General features: G+C 35.4%; 1 protein-coding gene across 12 annotated transcripts in view; it reads right to left on the reverse strand.

The window, feature by feature from the left end:
- Window positions 1-20,261, reverse strand: part of LOC106133162 (broad-complex core protein isoforms 1/2/3/4/5) — a 109,177-nt gene that overhangs the window by 26,636 nt on the left and 62,280 nt on the right. For 8 of the 12 annotated variants that reach the window (XR_009657125.1, XR_009657124.1, XM_060947491.1 and 5 more), the window contains exons 1-2: window positions 16,764-16,923; window positions 4,073-4,113 (exon numbers count right to left, since the gene is read on the reverse strand). The gene's annotated coding sequence lies outside the window, so the exon portion shown is untranslated. Of the gene's footprint in view, window positions 1-2,593; window positions 2,619-4,072; window positions 4,114-7,229; window positions 7,249-16,763; window positions 16,924-20,261 lie in introns of those variants that run through there. The other 4 variants (XM_060947488.1, XM_060947486.1, XM_060947489.1 and 1 more) reach the window with 4 other exon arrangements.

Genomic DNA, 20,261 nt, shown 5'->3' on the forward strand with positions numbered 1-20,261 from the left:
TCAGTCAGGTTTTTACACGAAGCGACTCCCATCTGACCTCCGCAACCTTTGCAGTAAACCTAACCCGAATTGGATTTGTGGTTACACATCCAGTTGCCTTAATGTGCAGGTTTCCTCACGATGTTTTCCCTCACTGTAAGAACAACGGTTAATATTCAAACCCGGGTGCGGTTGGAATATTGGCATTATGATGGCTTCTCAGAATTAATGACTTTTATATTAGACGGTGGCATATTGTACGCGATTTTTATTTATCAGATTACATAATTATAACAATTTCGTTAAATTACTAACATAATTTAGGAAAGCGGTAATCAATTGCCTGAGATTGAATATCCTACAAATATTATAAATGCGAAAGTTTGTGAGTATGTCAGGATGTCAGTATGGATGTTTGTTACTATTTCACGCAAAAACTACTGAACCGATTACGATGAAATTCGGTATGTAGGTAGCTGAAGACCCAGAATAATACAGAGGCTACTTTTTATCCCAGAGTTCCCGCGGGATTGATAGGGTTTCTATGCGGATGAAATCGCGGGCGGCCTCTAGTTACTTATATAAATAGACACTAAATTTTTAAACTTCCCAGGAGAGCAAGACTGGATGCAAGAACTAGTTATATCACACCTAAATTTATACGGTTATTAATTCACATTAAAATGCAATAGTTCCGATCAATTTTTATTACATTTTGCCAATGTAAATGTTGACTTAATAAGCAAATATTCTAGCAACTGTAATGCGGCGCAAGGTCGTAGAACAAGAATATATATAACAAAATATTAATGTATGACGCTAAACGGTCTGCTTCGAGGCGTTAAACTTACAAAAGAAACTATTCATACGAAGATAAATGGCTTGTAACTTAAATGGCGGATCGCCATTTTTAAAAGATGGCCGTTTTGTTAATCAGTTATAGTTAGGGAAAAGCAGTGTGGTACAAGAACGATACGATTATTTGCAAGGTGAGCGATTTAAGTACATACATACATATGATCACGTCTTTATTCCTTACGGGTTAGACAGAGCCAACAGTCTTGAAAAGACTGATAGGCCACGTTCAGCTGTATGATTTTATTATGGAATTAAGATTCAAATAGTGACAGGTTGCTAGCCCATCGTCTATAAGCAGAATCCTAAGTTTTTTAGGCTATCCCTTAGTCGCCTTTAACGACATCCATGGGAAAGAGATGGAGTGGTCCTATTTTTTAGTGCCTGGAACCTCACTGCACGAGAAGTCCGTCTTTTTAAGACTGTTGGCTCTGTCTATCCCGTAAGGGATATAGACGTGTTTATATGTACCTATATATAAATCTTAATTCTATCATTAAACTAAACAGCCGAACGTGGCCTTTCAGTGTTTTTAAGACTGTAGTCTCTGTCTACCTCGCAAAGGATATAAACGTGACTTTAAATTAATACGCTGTCGCTTGTGAATAACACCATTAGAAGGGTTAGTACTTGCAAATTGAATGGGTGTGAAAGGATTTGCTATGTGGTATGTATTTGACACCCTTCTATTCATGATGTGATACAGTTATAATACATATATATATATACCTTTGTAAATAGGTTTAAACAGACATTTTACTCTAGCTTAATATTACGTTAAGCATTATTAATGATAATGACATAATTAATGAAATTATGAATTTAAATCCCAATTCTATCATTAAGCCAAACAGCTGAACGTGGCCTATCAGTATTTTCAAGACTGTTGGCTCTGTCTACCCTGCAAGGGATATAGACATGATTACATCTATATATGTGTGTAAAATATTTGATATCATCAAAACTACTTAGAATTTTATAACAGAATTAGTATACTTATATCCAATGCAACGATAGTCAGGCGTTATCAGTTTTTTTTCGTAAATTTAGCGTTTTATCGGAGACCTAGGCTACCCTATCTTATCGTGTAGTTAGGTTTCCAACGTTCTAGCTGAAAATAATTAAATTATACAAACTATGTATACAAAATATCATCGAGTTTATGTTCGCAAGTAACGTTAGGTTATTAAAAGTTATTTTAAATTGAGAACGCCCTGTTGGTCAGGTCAAGAGTACCCTAATCTGACGAGCTTACATGAAGAGAGTGATGAATGAAGCGAAAGAAATATGCAGGGATTGTGGTAAATGGAAAGATGTAGTCTCTGCCTACCCCTCCGGGAAAGAAGCGTGGTTTAAAGTATGCTTGTATGGTTTCCTTTAAGTACACATAAAATCATCTCTTCTAGTTCCCTTAACCCCCAAAAAGCACAAAATCGCAGACAAATATATAAAAAAATTACACTACAATTAATAAACATACATATAACCTTTTTGGATAAATAGCACTGATTGGTCAAGCCCCAAACTTACTTCGACACTTCTATAACGGAATACTAAATTGTTACAAACACTCAGGTGAATCACAAAAAGTTCGCTACACTTCACGACTCGGCCGGTAATCGAACCCAGGTCCTCGAGAATCCGAGGTGAGATAATATCATCTCCATCTCCCGAGCACCAAACCCAAACCTTCCACGCCAAAACTAGTAGAAACTAGTCATCCGACACACGAATAAAATTAAAATTTGGCAATATTTACCCAGCTGCAGAACCGTGCGTTATCACAGAAACTAAAAATTTAGACTTATATCTAGCTTACCAGCGGTATCTACATGACCTACCTTATCACTGGTCTTCATTAGTGACAAAAAAGTCTACAGTATATATCTTTGTGGTGGCATAGAGCCGCTTTGTGACCTATCATTGCATTTGAGAATTTTATCGCCGCTTAGGTTATCTGTGCTTAGTTGATTCGGTCAGTTAAAAAGGTGGACAGGTTTTTTTTTGCGTATCTGTTATTTGAAGTGACTCTGTGGCGCAGCGGTAGAACGCTTGTCTGTGACACTGGAGGTCCCGGGTTCGAATCCCGGCCAGGGTATGATGAGAAAAGAACTTTTTCTGATTGGCCTGGTCTGTCTTGGATGTTTATCTATATAAGTATTTATTATAAAATAGGTACATATAGTATAGTTGAGTTAGTATCTCGTAACACAAGTCTCGAACTTACTTCGAGGCTAACTCAATCAGTGTAATTTGTCCCGTATATATATATATATATTTTTTAATGTACTTAAAACGAGAAAATAATATTTAAATTTTTTTTTTTAATTTTTGTGGTCCATATTCTATTTTATATTAAAACTAAAACTACTTTTTTTATAAATATACAGACCTACTATCCGTCAATTTCATCATTGAGGCAGACGACTTTAGAAATAGATGTACGTATGCCCTGCGGGGTAGGCAGAGCCAGCAGTCTTGAATGACTGATAGGCTTTCAGCTGATAATAGGCTGATGGAATTGAGATTCAAATAGTGACAGGTTGCTAATATATAAACTAAATAAAACTATTAAATCATCGTTCATGCCTATGCTAAATTTCTTATGCCCAGTAGTTTACAATATATATAGATATATATCGAGATCGTGGAAAGATATAATCTCTGCCTACCCCCAGGGGCGCGATTTAATGTACCTATGTATGTATGTGGAACGGCATGCTTTGGTTTAAAGAGTTATTCAAATGATCATCCTGATATTTGAGCAAAAGATATGAAATTCTATTCTGTGTTTTTTTATTTCATAATAATTTGAGTGCGTTAGACCTTAATCTGCCTGGTGGTAACCAAAATGAGGCCTTAGGTGGTGCACGCAAGGTCAAATATGCTATACGTTGTTTGTCAGTCAGAAACGGAAGGGTTTTATGTAATGAAGGTATATAGATTACAAAATAAATAATTTAGTTGAGCCGTGTGGTTCCCGGCACCAATAAAAAAAACGATTAGGGCTACTCCATCTCGTTCCCATGGATGTCGTAAAAGGCGACTAAAGGATAGGTTTATTAACTTGGTAATCTTCTTTTAGACTATGGGCTAGAAACCTGTCACTGTTTGAATCTCAATTCTATCATTAAGCCAAACAGCTGCACGTGGCCTATCTGTCTTTTCAAGGTTTTTGGCTCTGTCTGCCCGCAAGGGGTATAGACGTGATTATATGTATATGTAGTTATTAACGTACCTTAGTCTGCCCAGCGATTGTCTGTTGTTGTATGTGTTAACCTGCAAATAGAGAAAAAGTAGATAAAATAACTGAAAACATACATTTATTCAGGTCTTAATCCCTTGCGGGGTAGACAGAGCCAACAGCCTTAAAGAGACTTTAAGGCCACGTTAAGCTTTCAGGCTTAATGATAGAATTGAGATACAAGTAGTGACAGGTTATTAGAGCAATTATGTTAATATTGAGTTTGTGTTTCAAAACGTACGCTTAGCCGTTGGTCCAAGTGATGTGCTGAAGCGATAATGTAAATTAAACAAGAGTCTTGAATTTGCATATTGCAATCATTACGCTGAATGAGGCTTTAAAGTTGTCTCAGTTCTTACTCTAGCCACCTCGTAAAGCTTTGGGACGTAACATGTATGAATGTAACCTGCCTTTTAAATCAATACGTACAAACTTAACACATAAAAAATACAAACATACATATAATCACGTTTATATCCCCTTTGCGGAGTAGACAGAGCTAACAGTCCCGAAAGACTGAAAGACCACGCTCAGCTGTTTGGTTTCATGATAGAATTGATATTGAAATAGTGACAGGTTACTAGCCCATCGCCTAAAAGAAGAATAAATAAGCAGCTTAGTCGACTTTTACGATATCCATGGTAACGAGATGGAATGGTTCAATTCTTTTTTCTATTAGAACCGTGAACCACACGGCACTAAATCACACAAAAAATACACTTCGTGAATCTTATAACTTAACCCACACACCACGTAAGGGCTCATACCTACTTTCCTTTCAAACGGTAACATCCCTCAGTACATTATTTCCGTAAACAACAGGTATATGAAACTATGCCGCGAATCAGAACAAAGGTCAAATGTGAAACGACCAATAGCGGCGCGTTATTTGGTATTCGAACTATGTAGGCCTGTTGAGAGTGAAAGTTTGGCCAATCGCGTTGAACGATTCAATGTGTGTGTGTGTGACGTATGAAGTTTCGAAGGCTCTATGGATTATGTACATAAGTCCGTAGTGGTCCGTAAAGTTGGGACTATATACGGCGATAACGTTAAATAACGTTGCGAAAGTTGCATTTATGGGTTGGGATTATTGTCTGTTCGTAATTTGGATTAATTTACTGTTTAGTGGGTTTTGTTAAGTCAATTAAGGATAAGGGTGAACTTGAGAACCTTTTAGACGATGGGCTATCTAACGGATAGTGTCTTTGAATCTCTCTATAATTGACGACGGCCTCTGTGGCGCAGCGGTAGTACCCTTGTCTGTGACATTGGAGGTTCCGGGTTCTAATCCCGGCCAAGGCATGATGAGAAAAGAACTTTTTCTGATTGGCCTGGGTCTCGAACTTACTTCGAGGCTAACTCAATCAGTGTAGTTTGTCCCGTGTATATTTACTTATATTTATTTATTTAATTGGCCATCCAATTTAACATGGCCTCAGTTGCTTACGTTGAGCCTCACTACTCCGTAAACAGCTTAAGTGGTTATTTACTAAACTATTTAGGATGTAGGATGTACAAAGAAGTCGAACGAAAAGTAACATAAGAACGGCATAATATTTCAATGAGATTGAATTATATCGATAAAAAGACCGAATTATTTTGAATACGCGAACTCTAGAACGATTTGTGTTATAACACAATCATATAGGTTTTCATATTATTGTTATGAAAAACATCACCATTCATAATCGTTTTACACAAAAAAAGAAATTGTTATGTTTAAATTTTATAATGTGAATGAAACTTAATTCAGGCCAATCTTTGAATTCTTAGTGTGAAACATTCGTGATTTTCACCAGGGATTGCTTTAATATAGTCAAACATACATACGTACATACATATAGTCACGTCTGTATCACTTGCGGGGTATACAGAGTTAGGAACTTCGAAAACATTGAAAGGCTACGTTTAGCTGTATGACTTCACGATGGAATTAAGATTCAAATAGTGACAGGTTGCTAGCCCATCGACCACAAGAGGAATCCTAAGTTTATAATCCCTTAGTCGTCTTTAACGACATCTATGGGAATGATATGGCGTGGATCTGCAATGCCTGAATCCACACGACACACATAATATACTAAAAGTCCCTTTATTTTCTTTATTTGTACCTAAAGACGTGATTATATACATGTAAGTATGTATGTATGAGTCTGAATATACAAGTTTCATCACATTGTTTTCCCTCACCGTAAGTTCTCAGAATAAGTTATTAGTATATGACCGCTGTTATATAGAAGTAGACTTCAGTTCATTGACATAATAAATATACAAAAACATAACTACATACAGTTTTATATAAAAAAAAATAAGTACATTTTTCTAGATAAGCGTTTACTGTTTACTATGACATAACGATGAGGCATTAGGACAATGTACTGCAGTGCATTGCCTTTTTTATATTACCCGACTGCACAAAGAACAGTTGTGTTTTTATTCGTTTTATAGTACCTATAGAACAAATAAAAGCTTCTGTAATGGTCTAGTAGGTAGAAAGGAAATTGTAAGTGCGAGCTTTTCTTCTCGCATACTGTAAATGTCTATGAAGGGATTTGGTTTAGAATTTGGGATACATATTTAGGGGAATAAACGAGCAACTTATAACAGTAAACAATTGTAATTTTGTGAAGAAATGAATAAATATATTATTATTATCAAATAACTATTTTTGGATTTGTGCCGTGTGGTTCCAGGCACCAATAAAAATAGAATAGGATCACTCCTTCTCTTTTCCATGGATGTCGTAAAAGGCGACTAGGCTTATAAACTTGGGATTGTTTTTTAGGCGATAGGCTAGAAACCACTATTTGATATCGACTCTATCAGCAAGCCAAAAAGCTGAACGTGGCCTTTCGGACTTTTCAAAACTGTTGGCTCTGTCTACCCCGTAAAGGATATAGACGTGACTATATGTATGTATCTTTGGATTTCAATTCTATCCAGTTAAACTTGTCCTTTGAGTTTTGTTACTTTTGGTTCTGTTCACCCCGTATAGGATAAAACGTGATATATGTTTGTGTCTATATTAACACAAGCGTTTCCCATATACTCAGATAAAACGTAATTTAAATGAAATTTTATGCATACATACATACATATGGTCACGTCTATATCCTTTTGAAATTTTATAATCGATTGGATCACTTACCATATTAAAATCGAACGAAACCGGTCACCGTTACTAGTACTAAATAAAAAAAAGTGGCTGAAATATTTTTCTATCACCAATAAATATTTGTATGAAAAATAAAACGTTTGGTTTTGATAAGCGAAGTGCAATGACTATTAGTGACGTGTAGTCGACGCAATTTTTTTCATCGATATTTTTTAAAGAATTGAAAATCATTATTACTTTAATGAAGTAAAAGGAGATTGAAAAAGAGAGTGTAGAAAAGAGTGTTTAATGGCGAGTGTCAGAAAAAAAATAGGACGGAACATAAAAAAATTGCTATTTAATATTGCTATATGCTACTTTTCAACTAAACCTCTGAAAAAAATGTGTTTTCCATATCTTATAAACATGTTAGTAACATAAGACTTATTTTTAATATCGCTTTAAGTTTGTAATCCTTTTCATCTGAAACATATTTTTTTTTGGGATTTAATTTTAATTATCTTTTTTAAATAGTTGTTTTTATATTATTTAAATAAGAAACACGTAACAATTAATATTTGTCGAAAACAAGAATCGATTATCGATAGTGACGTCCCATCCCTAAAGAGGGCCGGGCGTTATCATTGCAAGAGATTGCGAGCGAAATGTGACAGATAACGAATGCCGAATTAAGCTAGATTAGGTTTCGCGACCAGCAACTAGGCTAGATAGGGCTAGTTCGAGGTCGAATTGTTTTTACGTATGTCTGTATGTGGGACGTGAACTGATAACGGAACGTTAATGAGATAGTATTTTTTTTTTGTGATGATCTTGGTAGATGGCAGATTTGAAATTTTATTACATTTCAAAACCCTAAGTTGCTAAGTCACATCTTTCTGAGAATGAATTCTCTACTACTCTACCTCAATCACTAAATTTTATTCTATATTTTGTGTAGGTATAAATATATATTTATTTAGTTTAACCCCACATTAAGTTCTCTGTAAGACCCAATGGTTGACTGGTAGATAATGCTTCTAGCATTAAGTCCGCCAATTGTGCTATACATTTGTATTTTGTGCAATGAAGTTTAAATAAATAAATGTAAAGGGTTTTCTAAGCAAGATAAGTATTTAAGCTTAAGTGTTCTACTTCATCATTGACCTCATATTACTTACTATCCTGAATTCCATTAAAAAAAAAAAAAACTCCATATTTTATCTCTCATATGACAGAGAATTCCAATTTTTGAATGAACTCAAAACTTATGTACGTTCCGATTTTGATGACATTTGGCTCAACTAAAATTTCAAGTGTAATTATAAGTTAAATACATTTAATTCTAAAGATTCCGCCTTCGCCACAAAAGTTTGTTTTATTAATAAAATCAAATTAAATTTAACGCATCCACCGACGTATCAATTTATATGACGCGTCCGGACGGACGGACAAAACAACAAAACAATACATATCTAGGTGTCCAGTGAAATAACATTCGTGTTTAAACATTAGGTTTATGCGTCACAGGAAATTCGTGTTTACTATAACTGGTAGTTAAAACTTTTTGAATTACGTTTAAAACTAATTTTGTAAGGAACTTTTGTTATTGTTAAAACAGCTCTCGTATAAAGAAAACGATGAATTATTTACTGTTCCCGTGGGAATTTTGGGATATCCTATCTTTAATTTTTATCTATTATAGTTCTGATTAAACATAAAATGTCTTAAATAACAGAGTCATACGCCTAATAGTTTCTGCCTATCACTCACTCAGTGCCACAAGAGGTTTTTTAGAAAAAAACACTTCATTATTAGACACTAAGACGTATTATGTTTAATCAGGATTTGAATACTGAACTATTTGTTACACATTTATAATGACGTAGTTATTCGCAATTAAAAAGCTATCGGGAATTCCCACGAGAATAAAACCTCATTTCCAAAACTTATTTACAAAAAAAAAAAAAAAAAAAATTATTTACAAAAATTGATTAAAATATTATAAACCTCCCACGAAGTGTCAGAAATAGTGAATCATCCATCGCCTTATATATTACGAATCACCCAAAAATGGCCGACGATCGCAAGACTGCGGGTTTCCTAAAAGCGTTTCGCAATTGATTCCGACAGCCGCTGGGAAATGTATGCACACGCGACATTCTCAATAATAATACCGCTATAGTACTTAGAAATTATAAGGGTGGCTGCACATGTCAGACTTTACGCGATGACCCTTGGCGTCAGTTCCGATTCTGTTCATCTCTCTCTCTCTGGAGAGGAGCCCGGTGGTGTGACCACGATCTTACTTAGATACATACACGTGGTTCCCGGCACCAATACAGAAAAGAATAGGACCACTCCATCTCTTTCCCATGGATGTCGTAAAAGGAGACTAAGGGATGGGCTTGTAAACATGGGATTCTTTTTTTTAGGCGATGGGCTAGCAACCTGTCACTATTTGAATCTCAACTCTATTACTAAGCCACATAGCTGAACGCAGCCAATCAGTCTTGATAATACTGTTGGCTCTGTCTACCCTACAAAGACGTGAGTATATGTATGTATGTATGTATTATGCATATAAACCTTCCTCCTGAATCACTCTATCTATTAAAAAGAACCACATCAAAATCCGTTGTGTAGTTTTAAAGATAAAAGCACATACATACAAACGCGGGAAGCGGGATGCGACTTTGCTTTATACGTACATATGGTCACGTCTATATCCCTTGTGGGGTAGACAGAGCCAACAGTCTTGAAAAGACTGATAGGCCACGCTCAGCTATTTGGCTTAATGATAGAATTGAGATTCAAATAGTGACAGTTTGCTAGCCCATCGCCTAAAAAAGAATCCCGAGTTTGTAAGCCTATCCCTTAGTCGCTTTTACGACATCCATGGGAAAGAGATGGAGTGGTTCTATTCTTTTTTGTATTGGTGCCGGGAACCACACGGCACTTTGCTTTATACTACCTATGTATGTTGTAATTGCAAATCAAAAGTCTAATTTATTGTCGTTCCTTGGAAACTATTATAATCTATGTAACAAGATAGACTTACTATCTAATATGAAATGGGCGTACGGCCCGCACAGACAGACAGATCTTATGACGGTTTCCTAGATCCGGTCTGTTTAGTATGTTTGTGTCAGCATATAGATAAAACCTCGGTGGTCTTTGTGAGAAACTTTTTGCGATGAATTGTGATGATTTTATCAATTATGCTTTTGCCGTCTGCGTATATAGAAAAGACATAAGTAATTAGTTTCCTGAATTAGCAGTATAGAATACAAGACATATTGTCTTTCCTATCAAACTTTATGTATATGTCGTTAAAGGCGACTTAAGGAATAAAAACATACGTTGTGTGCGACAGCTCATCTTCCTGTGCAGATTATAAAGAGCCAAATAAGTAGCTTAACGTGGCTTAATTTCAATCTTTTTAAAAACTGTTGGCTCTGTCTACCCCGCAAAGGGATAAAGACATGATAATATGTAAGAAGATATGTGAAATTATATTTCTTTATCCCGCGGGAATAGCACTTATTCCATCGATCCATATAATCAGGTCTTTATTCCTTGCGGGGTTGACAGAGCCAGCAGTCTTGAAAGACTAACAGGCCACGCTCAGCTGTTAGGCTTAATGATAAAATTGAGATTCAAATAGTGACGGGCTGCTAGCCCATCGCCTATAAGAAGAATCCCAAGTTAACAAGTCTATCCCTTATTCATGATGAAAAATACATTAAAAAAAGAAGTTTTTATTTTTATGTTTTTTATTTTATTTTGTGTATTGTAAACCGGTTAAATTGAATCATAAAATTTTAAATGATAACAAACAAACTGATTTACGAAGTCACTTTCGCATTTTCATTACAAAAACATATTTTAATGAACATTCTAGAACAAAATCGAACTGAAATATACAACTTTTCATTTGGACCTGACCGGGAATCGAACCTCAGACTTCACCACTGCGCCACAGAGGCAATTCTGTCGCCCGACCGAGATAAAACATGTCTATTTTAAATGCTAATAATGATTTGAATCCTATGTTTTTTGGACTATTAGTATCCTGTTGCCGTTGACGCGGCACCGTCTAGTTCGCGCGATAAGAATGTGCAAATATACACACAAGTGTCTGACTGCATTTATTTTTTTGCAGCTTACAAAAACTATTTTGTTTTCAACATGTTCGTTGTTAGTTTAGAGTATATTTTTGTCTGGGGTTCGCTCTTGTGGGAATTTATTGAAAAATGTCTGTTCTGTTTTTTTTTTATTCAATATCAGTTTTAGAGGTTATCCATACTCTATACTATTCATTATCATATATATTTTTTTGATTATATTAAACGAGGAATTTTCATAGAAGCGGAGTCTGTGCGGAAGTTAGTATGTTATAGACAAAAATCCTGTTATTCAGCTGAAAGTGGCCTTTGACTGTTGTGATAATTGGCTCTGTCCTCTGCGTAACGGATAACGACGTGATGAGTGTTCGAAAAGCAGACTTATTTACAAATATGTTTTTGTTTATCTCAAAAAAGGATAATAAAATTAAAAAGTACCTACTATTGTTTCGTATTTTTGTTACTGACGGTACTAAATTATATTGTTAGTATAACAGGAAAACTAGACGAATTAATTGATTTGAAATAAATTTATTTTAGACGAAATATGTTTAGTCATTCTAATTTATATGACCTAGTCTTTGTCCTTAGTTCAACGCTATTTAAAACTAACTAAATTAATAAATATATACAGGACAAATAACACAGATTGAGTTAGCCTCGAAGTAAGTTCGGGACTTGTGTTACGAGATACTAACTCAACGATACTATATTTATAATAAACTCTTATAAAGATAATCATCCAAGACCCAGGCCAATCAGAAATAGTTCTTTTCTCATCATGCCCTGGCCGGGACTCGAACCCGGGACCTCCAGTGTCACAGACAAGTGTACTACCGCTGCGCCACAGAGCCCGTCAAAACTGATGCCTACAACTTCGTTCAATATTTTTATAGTTATATGAAAATTATATATTTACTATAGTTTAGCTGGGCCGTTATGATGGCCATTATTAAGACCGCTCTTTGTATATTATAGTTATATCAATAGAAATAAGAATAAGACCACTCCATCTCTATCCCATGAAGTGAAGCGACTAAGGGATAGGCTTATAAACTTAAAAACCTATCACTATTTAAATCTCAATTCCATCATTAACGATGAACGTGGTAGTGTAGATTTTTAAATCTAACTAACCCAATACAGGAGGCTCTCCAGCGAGATGAAGATATAACCGACACTAACTCTAGAAGAAAGAAGGATAAAAAAACAAACTACCAAATAAAGAAAATCTTTCGTTTATATCGCAAAAAAAATGCTATCACGAGATAGGCTTCTTTTACAACCGTGGGCTCATCTAAATCTCAACTTATTCCGTTTTATTATTAGTTTATCCGGAATTTGTTGGATTCCCTATTATTCCCCCCCAAAATCCTGAATATACGTGTCATTCGGGTATCGTATATGGGATGTACTCTTAGTGCGCCTTTGAATACTGAAAATTATTCCTCTGATGCATGATCATAGACAGATAGAATATATTCTATGACTCTCTCTACACTTTATTACATACGTACATTACATATATATGTATAATCACGTCCATATGTCCAATCACCCTTGCGGGGTAGACGGAGCCAACAGTCTTAAAAAGACTGATAGGCCACGTTCAGCTGTTTGGCTTAATGATAGAATTGAGATTCGAATAGTGATGAGTTGCTAGCCCTTGGCCTAAATGAAGAATCTCGAGTTCATAAGCCTATCCCTTAGTCGCCTTTTACGATACCGTGGGAACGAGGTGGAGTGATCCTTTTATTTATTGGTGCCGGGAACCACACGGCATTAGTTAATTGAGTATTTAAACAAACATCCTATTAATTAAGTTCCTGGCACTAATATGATAGGAGGAGATATAAACTATATATATATAGTTTATATTTATGTATATATTTATATAAATTATGTATATATTATATAAACATATATATATATATATATATATATATATATTAACTATAAGCATATAAACAGTCAACCATAGTCAGACAGTTGACAGGTAGATAATGCTTCTAGCATTAAGTCCGCCAATTGTGCTATACATTTGTATTTAGTGCCATGAAGTTTAAATAAATAAATTAAACGTACAATATTGATGTCCCAGTACTTACTGTAGTTAGGCTATGTTATCTAGGTTCAATGGCTGACTGACGATAAAAATATACCTCAGTTAGTAGATAGCTTCCTTTATATAACAACCCGCTGTTTTGCTATACATGTATGTACATGTATGTACACGGTACATATATAGACGCTGTAGGATTTAAACTTGAGACCCTTAGTTTGTCACTTTTTTATTCGGGAAATTTAACTATTCAACCACTGACACTCTTAATTCTATATTCCTTAGTAATATTAGTTAATTTAATTGAAAAATAATACCTGAAAATCACAAACCACGAGTTCACGCAGACGAAGTCTCGAGCAAGAGTCATGCCAGACAACAAAACAGTAATTGTATTAAATCAACAGTAACAAAAAAAAAGTGATGAGATCAAAAATAACAAATTTAAAATTTGAACTATTTTCAATTAAAACGTTTCGTACATTCCCGGATTACGTACCTATTCGAAATATAAACATTTCTCTATCATCTTAGTTTTTTTTTAACTCAAAACACTGGCTAGTTCGGGTTACTGTGTAAACTAAAGCGGTTTTATATAGCAATATTATGAGAATAGAACCTCGTAGAGCATGCTACGAAATGCCTACGAGGTTGATACATTTTGCTATTTTCTAGCCGTAGAGCGTGCTACGAGCGTCTACGAGTTGTATTTGGAAAATTATAGCATTTACAAAAGCGATTTTTGTGGCGTGTTTGATAAAAATGTCATGTGTTTAGAAATGATGAATTAAATCATTAATTTACATAATGACCTATATTCCTTCTACATCTATTGCGGGGTAGACAGAGCTAGCAGTCTCGAAAGACTAGAAAGGTCGTGTTCAGCTGTTTGGCTTACTGATAGAATTATGATTCATTTATTGGGCTTTTTGTTTTACGAATTTTTAAGCCCTCTTATTTATTTACTAATTTATGTACACTGAAAACATCGAGAATGATAAACACAAGAAACTAAATTAAATAGGTTCTGCTTATAACAAAAGAAATGCTAATCCGTTTCATTTTTTTTTTTTAATACGCTTTATTGTCAAGTTACATAAATACATATAGTGACGTTTATATCCCTTGCGGGGTAGACAGAGCCAACAGTCTTGAAACTGAAAGGCCAAGTACATGTTTTATTTTATTTTATAGTGAATAAACTCTCAGAGAATTTATCCCTTGGTCTCCTTTAACGCCTACAAAGAATGGTCACAATACATTTCAGGAAATCAATTCGATACATAAAACTATACATTATGAATAATTAGGTAAAAATAACATTAATGTTATTATACTTAGTGCATTAAGTGCAAACTGATACAATAAATTTGTTATTTATCATATTACCTATCTACCTTCGTGGTGCGGTAATCGAAGCGGCTGCTTCCCGACCTGTGAGGTCATGGGTTTTTATTCTATGACAGATAAATTCTATCATTGAACCAAATAGCTGAGCGTGGCCTATCAGTCTTTTCAAGACTGTTGACTCTGTCTACCCCACAAGGGATATAGACGTGAACCTTTGTATGTATGTATGTATAAATTGTATAAATAATATACACAAACATACGTACGTATAGTCACGTCTATATACCTCGCGGGGCAGACGGAGCCAACGATCCTGAAAAGACTGAAAGGCCACGTTCAGCTGTATTACGGCTTAAAGGTGATGATCATGTTTTATCGATTAAAAAATCAAGAAGAACAAGAAAGAACGTCATTACTTAAATTATATCGAGCGAAAAATTAATCCTACTACTATTATAAAGGCGAAAGTTTGTATGGATGTATGGATGTTTGTTACTCTTTCACGCAAAAACTACTGAACCGATTACCATGAAATTTGGTATGTAGGTAGCTGAAGACCCAGAATAACACATAGGCTACTTTTTATCCCAGAGTTCCCGCGGGATTGATAGGGTTTCCATTCGGACGAAGTCGCGGGCGGCCTCTAGTAAAAAATATGACAGAAGATGTAAAATTAACGCGACCACTAAGTCTAGCCGAATTTCACTGGTGCGAAGACACGGGAGAAAGTTAATAAATAAATAAATGAAATGATCAATTACTTATTAAATAAAGATAAAATGATAATTAGGATTAAAACTGCATAAGTATAATTAATGCCGCGTTTATGTGTACATGTTTATATGTATATGTACATATTATCACGTCTTTATCCCTTGCAGGATAGACAGAGCCAACAGTCTTGAAAAGACTGATAGGCCACGTTCAGCTGTTTGTTTGGTTCAAATAGCGCATCGCCTAAAACAAGAATCCCAAGTTTATAAGCCTTTCCCTTAGTCACCTTTTACGACATTCATGGTAATGAGATAGAGTGGCCCTATTCTTTTTTGTATTGGTGCCGGGAACCACACGGCACATTTATACCACTTCTCTAAAAACTGTTTATTATGTTTATTTAATTTTTTCTCTAAAAACTTAACAACCGACTAAATTACTTAAAAACAATATAAATCTTTATATACACTAGCGACCTAGCTCAGATCTGCACTGTGTCCTATATTTTATACGTAAAACTTGATCGAAATAATAGTGAAATGTCGATATGAAAATCCGTTGACCAGAGATGGAATACAACAAAATTTTATATTTAGTAATTATACATATAAGATAATAGGCCTTACAATACAAAATGTCACGTCTTTATCTCTTACGGGTGAGACAAAGTATTGAAAAACCCAAAAGTATGCCAAATCATTTCAGTGCTTACCACTCACACACATGCTGTTTTGAGAATCCGAGCTTTAAAAGTTAACGGCTCAAAGCGGTTACAAAATAAAAAAAAATTAGAGAGTAAACGAATTATATTTGAAACGCCTAAATACAGTATTATATTTAAACAGATTCGATATATTATTTACCGTTTCAATGTTTAACTTTTATGTTCAATAATTTGTACAAACGTTCAGGTAACGTATATTTGGATGACATGTCTAATGTTGATGTATCCTATTGCTACATCGGACTGAAGTTGTAATCTATGTATGCAGTTTGTGATACGCAAATGTTGACATAGAGATAGTAAAAAGAATGTTCTTGATAAAAAATACGCAGAAAACTAAAAATTGTCGAGCGCACAAAGTTGCTAAAAGTCTTGACCATATCGGCGATAGTTACAATTTAGCACAACTAAGTGATTGTATTTAAAAGTAATAAGAAAATAGTGCACAACAGCGCGTTGTCCCAAATTGAGGTTATCCGAATCAGTCTAACACATTTTTTTGTGCAAATAATTTTATCGTCACTATTCGACCTTGCTCCCAAGTCAGCTATCGCCAAATTTTGCTAAGTCCTAATACGTCGCGATAAAATTCCAAATTTAAAAAAAGAACTCACCTAATTATTATTTTTTTTTGATTCCAAATCCTCACAGGCACAACACTGATTCACTTGTATTTTTTTTTTCTATTCGCGCGTGTGTTGTTTTATTTGTGCGTGTGCGAATCGCGGAATGCACACCATCGCGCCGGCAGAGGCCGACTGACGGCGCGCACGCAAGACTAGCGCCCCCCCAAAAAATATGCCGCGAAAATATGGCGGGAGGAAACGCAAAAACTGAAGGGGTGCGTCGTTTCTCGCGTTGAGGCTGTATGCTAATCCATCGTGTGCTCGGGCCCTTTTTTCCGGGGAGGGAGGTGGGATGCAATTAAAAACTCGCGCGTGCGTGGGGGCGCGATTAGAAAGGAGACGACGGAATGAGTCGCTTTTTTACTTTTTTCTAGTCTGGCTCTGCGGAATCGATGCCGTGAATCCTATTATGAGGACTTGTCTGCACATCTAGCTGATAACCTTATCAGTGTCATTGATCTCGTTTCCTTGCGATTGCTAAAATAGTTTTTTATTTTGCTAATGTTGTGTAATCATTTAGCGAACGATAAAATAATATTGTAGCGATTTATGTATGTTATAAATCGAGTTTAGGGAATGACGTAATAACGAAAAAAGATAAGAAATTTCCATCAACCCAAAATTAAGCTACAATCGGAATACTCAAAAAAGACATTCTGTCTCTATATATGCATTTAAAATTAACTAAACCCTGTTTGTATTCTTATCCAAACGGATTTCTTTGCCTAAAACAGGCTCCCGCCAAATTCGTTGTCAAAATTAGCAAAGAGGTCGTATCTATAGTGAATTATTTTTTAAGACGGCGACGCAGACAATAAAATAACTGGCCAGTAACAATTTGGGGTGCGTGCAAAGTTGCAGCTCGGATGAGGCCGCACGCGGAGCTTGCAACCGACGCGCAAAATGACGCATGTTGCCTCGTAGACCCTCAAAATAGACAATGTGCGTCCGTCGGTTTCAAAAATAGAATTTTTAATTGTTTGAACCTGATTTTAAAAAAGAGTTATATAAAATTAGACGTTGTTTTCGAATTTTTTTGTGTAAAGCAAAACTTTTTTATATTAAATTAAATTTTTACATTATTTTCGCGTAATCAATTACATACATAAATACAATAGGTATCTTGTTTAATTATAAGTTTGAGATATTTAGGAGACAATATTTATTAATTCATAATTGATTTACATTATTTTATTCTCACGAATTTCACTTGAAATCATCAATCAATTTCATTGAATCTTTGTAATAATAATTTTTAATACTTTTACAGTTTAAGTACAACTTAATATAAGTTAAATTTTTTTAAATAACATATTTTTATACTATTATTATTTTTACATCCCTATTTCTCTATCAAAATTATAAAACGAACACTTATTTCTTCAATAAAATGGTTTCATCAAAAAATTTAAATCGCGACATCTAATTATAAATTCGTATCAACGGGTCAACGGTCGATGCAAGTAACAATTATTTATTACTTCTAAATCATTATTTATGCAAAATTTTCTAATAGCGAGGTCCGAGCGCGGCTGCAAGCTAGCTGTCCCCTGCACTGGCTCCGGTCTGTCTGTCTGTCTCTCCAGACATTAGCATCATAATAGACCATCTTCAAGGGACCCCATTGTCCGCTAGCGAAATTAAAAAATATCTACTCCCAATATTTAAGATTGCCAACAAAAGATTATTTTATGCAAATCGTGTTTTTAAAAAAAAAATAATACTTTTTACGTAACGGGTTAATATTAATTCTTAGCTTCCGGGATTTTTGAATATGTATTCCGTGTGAAAAAGTTATTTCAAAACTTTTTGGAACTATTTATATGTAGGTACCTTTTGTTGTAATCAAATAATTGTATGAATGTACGGCGTGATGCAGTTTGTCTCCAACGGAATTTCTGAAAATAATAATTATTAATAACTTACCTTTACAGCAGGTACAGGTGGTGAAGCTTCAATTTTTTCAATAAAAACAGTCAACAAAACTTTAACAAAGTCACTTAATAGTCAATATCCGGTAACAAAACGAATGGACGCGGGAAATAGTCGCCAAAAAAATAAAATATATATGGGATATCGAAAGTTTGCGAGCGAACAAAACACAAGTCCGTCAACACGTCACGCGACCGCTCGCCGGCCACACACGCACGTGAGAAACTTCGCTCCAACTTCGTACTAACTTTCCGCACGCCGATAGTTCACCGCGCTCTATTCAAAATTCCCGAACCCGACTTCCGAATTCAAATTTAATTGCGGACTATTTCTTAATTTTGATTGTATATTTTTTTTTTTTTTTGCAGGCGTCCACTCGGGTCCGGTCGGCCAGTCGGTCTGCAATATTAACACGAGCCACGTCCACCTTTTGTAATGAAACGTTCACACATGCTTCCGCATTACCGTACCGATGCCATCAATAATGAAGCCGGGCGGGAAAAAACAAAACGGGGCACCTCTCCCGTCGAGGCGCCCGGCGCCACTACAGCCTCCTCGTCAAAGATCAGAATTGCATATCTGGGTTGCGTTAATGAGCGGAGGGTGGGGGTCGTGGGGGGTCGAAAAAGTGGCACCGCTCGCGCGCGAATATAAATTCATCGCCAAAAAATCATTACGCGGGGGGTGGTATTACGGGCCCACTGCGCGGGTTCGCTCGTATAGTTTTTAAATCGCGCGCTCACTCGGCGGCGCGGCGCCGCGACGCGCGGTTCGCGGAAGCCGCACCACTACTGCATCCCGACTGTATCACCTGCACTATGCCCGCTACACTATCACGCATGCACCGTCTTCGAGAAAAAAAACTTTTTGTTTTCGAATTTGAAATTCGAACTTCAATTATTTATATGCCTATGCTACATAGCCCGACAGTCTACAATACAAAACGAGATCGTTCGAAACGATTTGTTCCATTAACAAATTTGAAAAACGAGCGAATCACGATAGAGATTTTTGAAAGTGGAAAAAAGAACTCCACGTGTATGCAAATTCTTCTTTTCGGCGACGATCGTAATCAATTTGTGCGTAGGAAGCGGTACACTTCCGCACACGCACACATGCGCGGGGACACCGACGTGCGAGCCAAATTAAATCTAATACAAAATTGCGTTTTATGTTCGCGCTAGTACTGTGAGTGTGTGTAGGGCTCACAATGCGAACTTCGCGGGTACACTTCGCTTAATTATTTGGAATTAGACAAATTATTTATTTAAAAAAATAAAATAAAATAAAAACCTACAAATTTTGTTCATAAATAATGTGGCAGTTGTAAATAGTCGTAAATATCGAAAGCATTTAAGAACATTAACTTGTAAATAATGGAACAACATCTTTTTTATCAAATACACACTAAATCCTTTAAATTTGGTGTTATTTTCACAATTGGATGCTAACCTAATTACCAAAATAATGTAATTTTGTTGATAAGTTAGATTATGTTTTTGTATTGTCCACCAAGAAAAATAACATGCCCATCATATATATAGCTAAAATTCA

The sequence above is a fragment of the Amyelois transitella genome, chromosome 13, assembly GCF_032362555.1.
Source record: "Amyelois transitella isolate CPQ chromosome 13, ilAmyTran1.1, whole genome shotgun sequence".
NCBI classification, from domain to species: Eukaryota; Metazoa; Arthropoda; class Insecta; order Lepidoptera; family Pyralidae; genus Amyelois; species Amyelois transitella.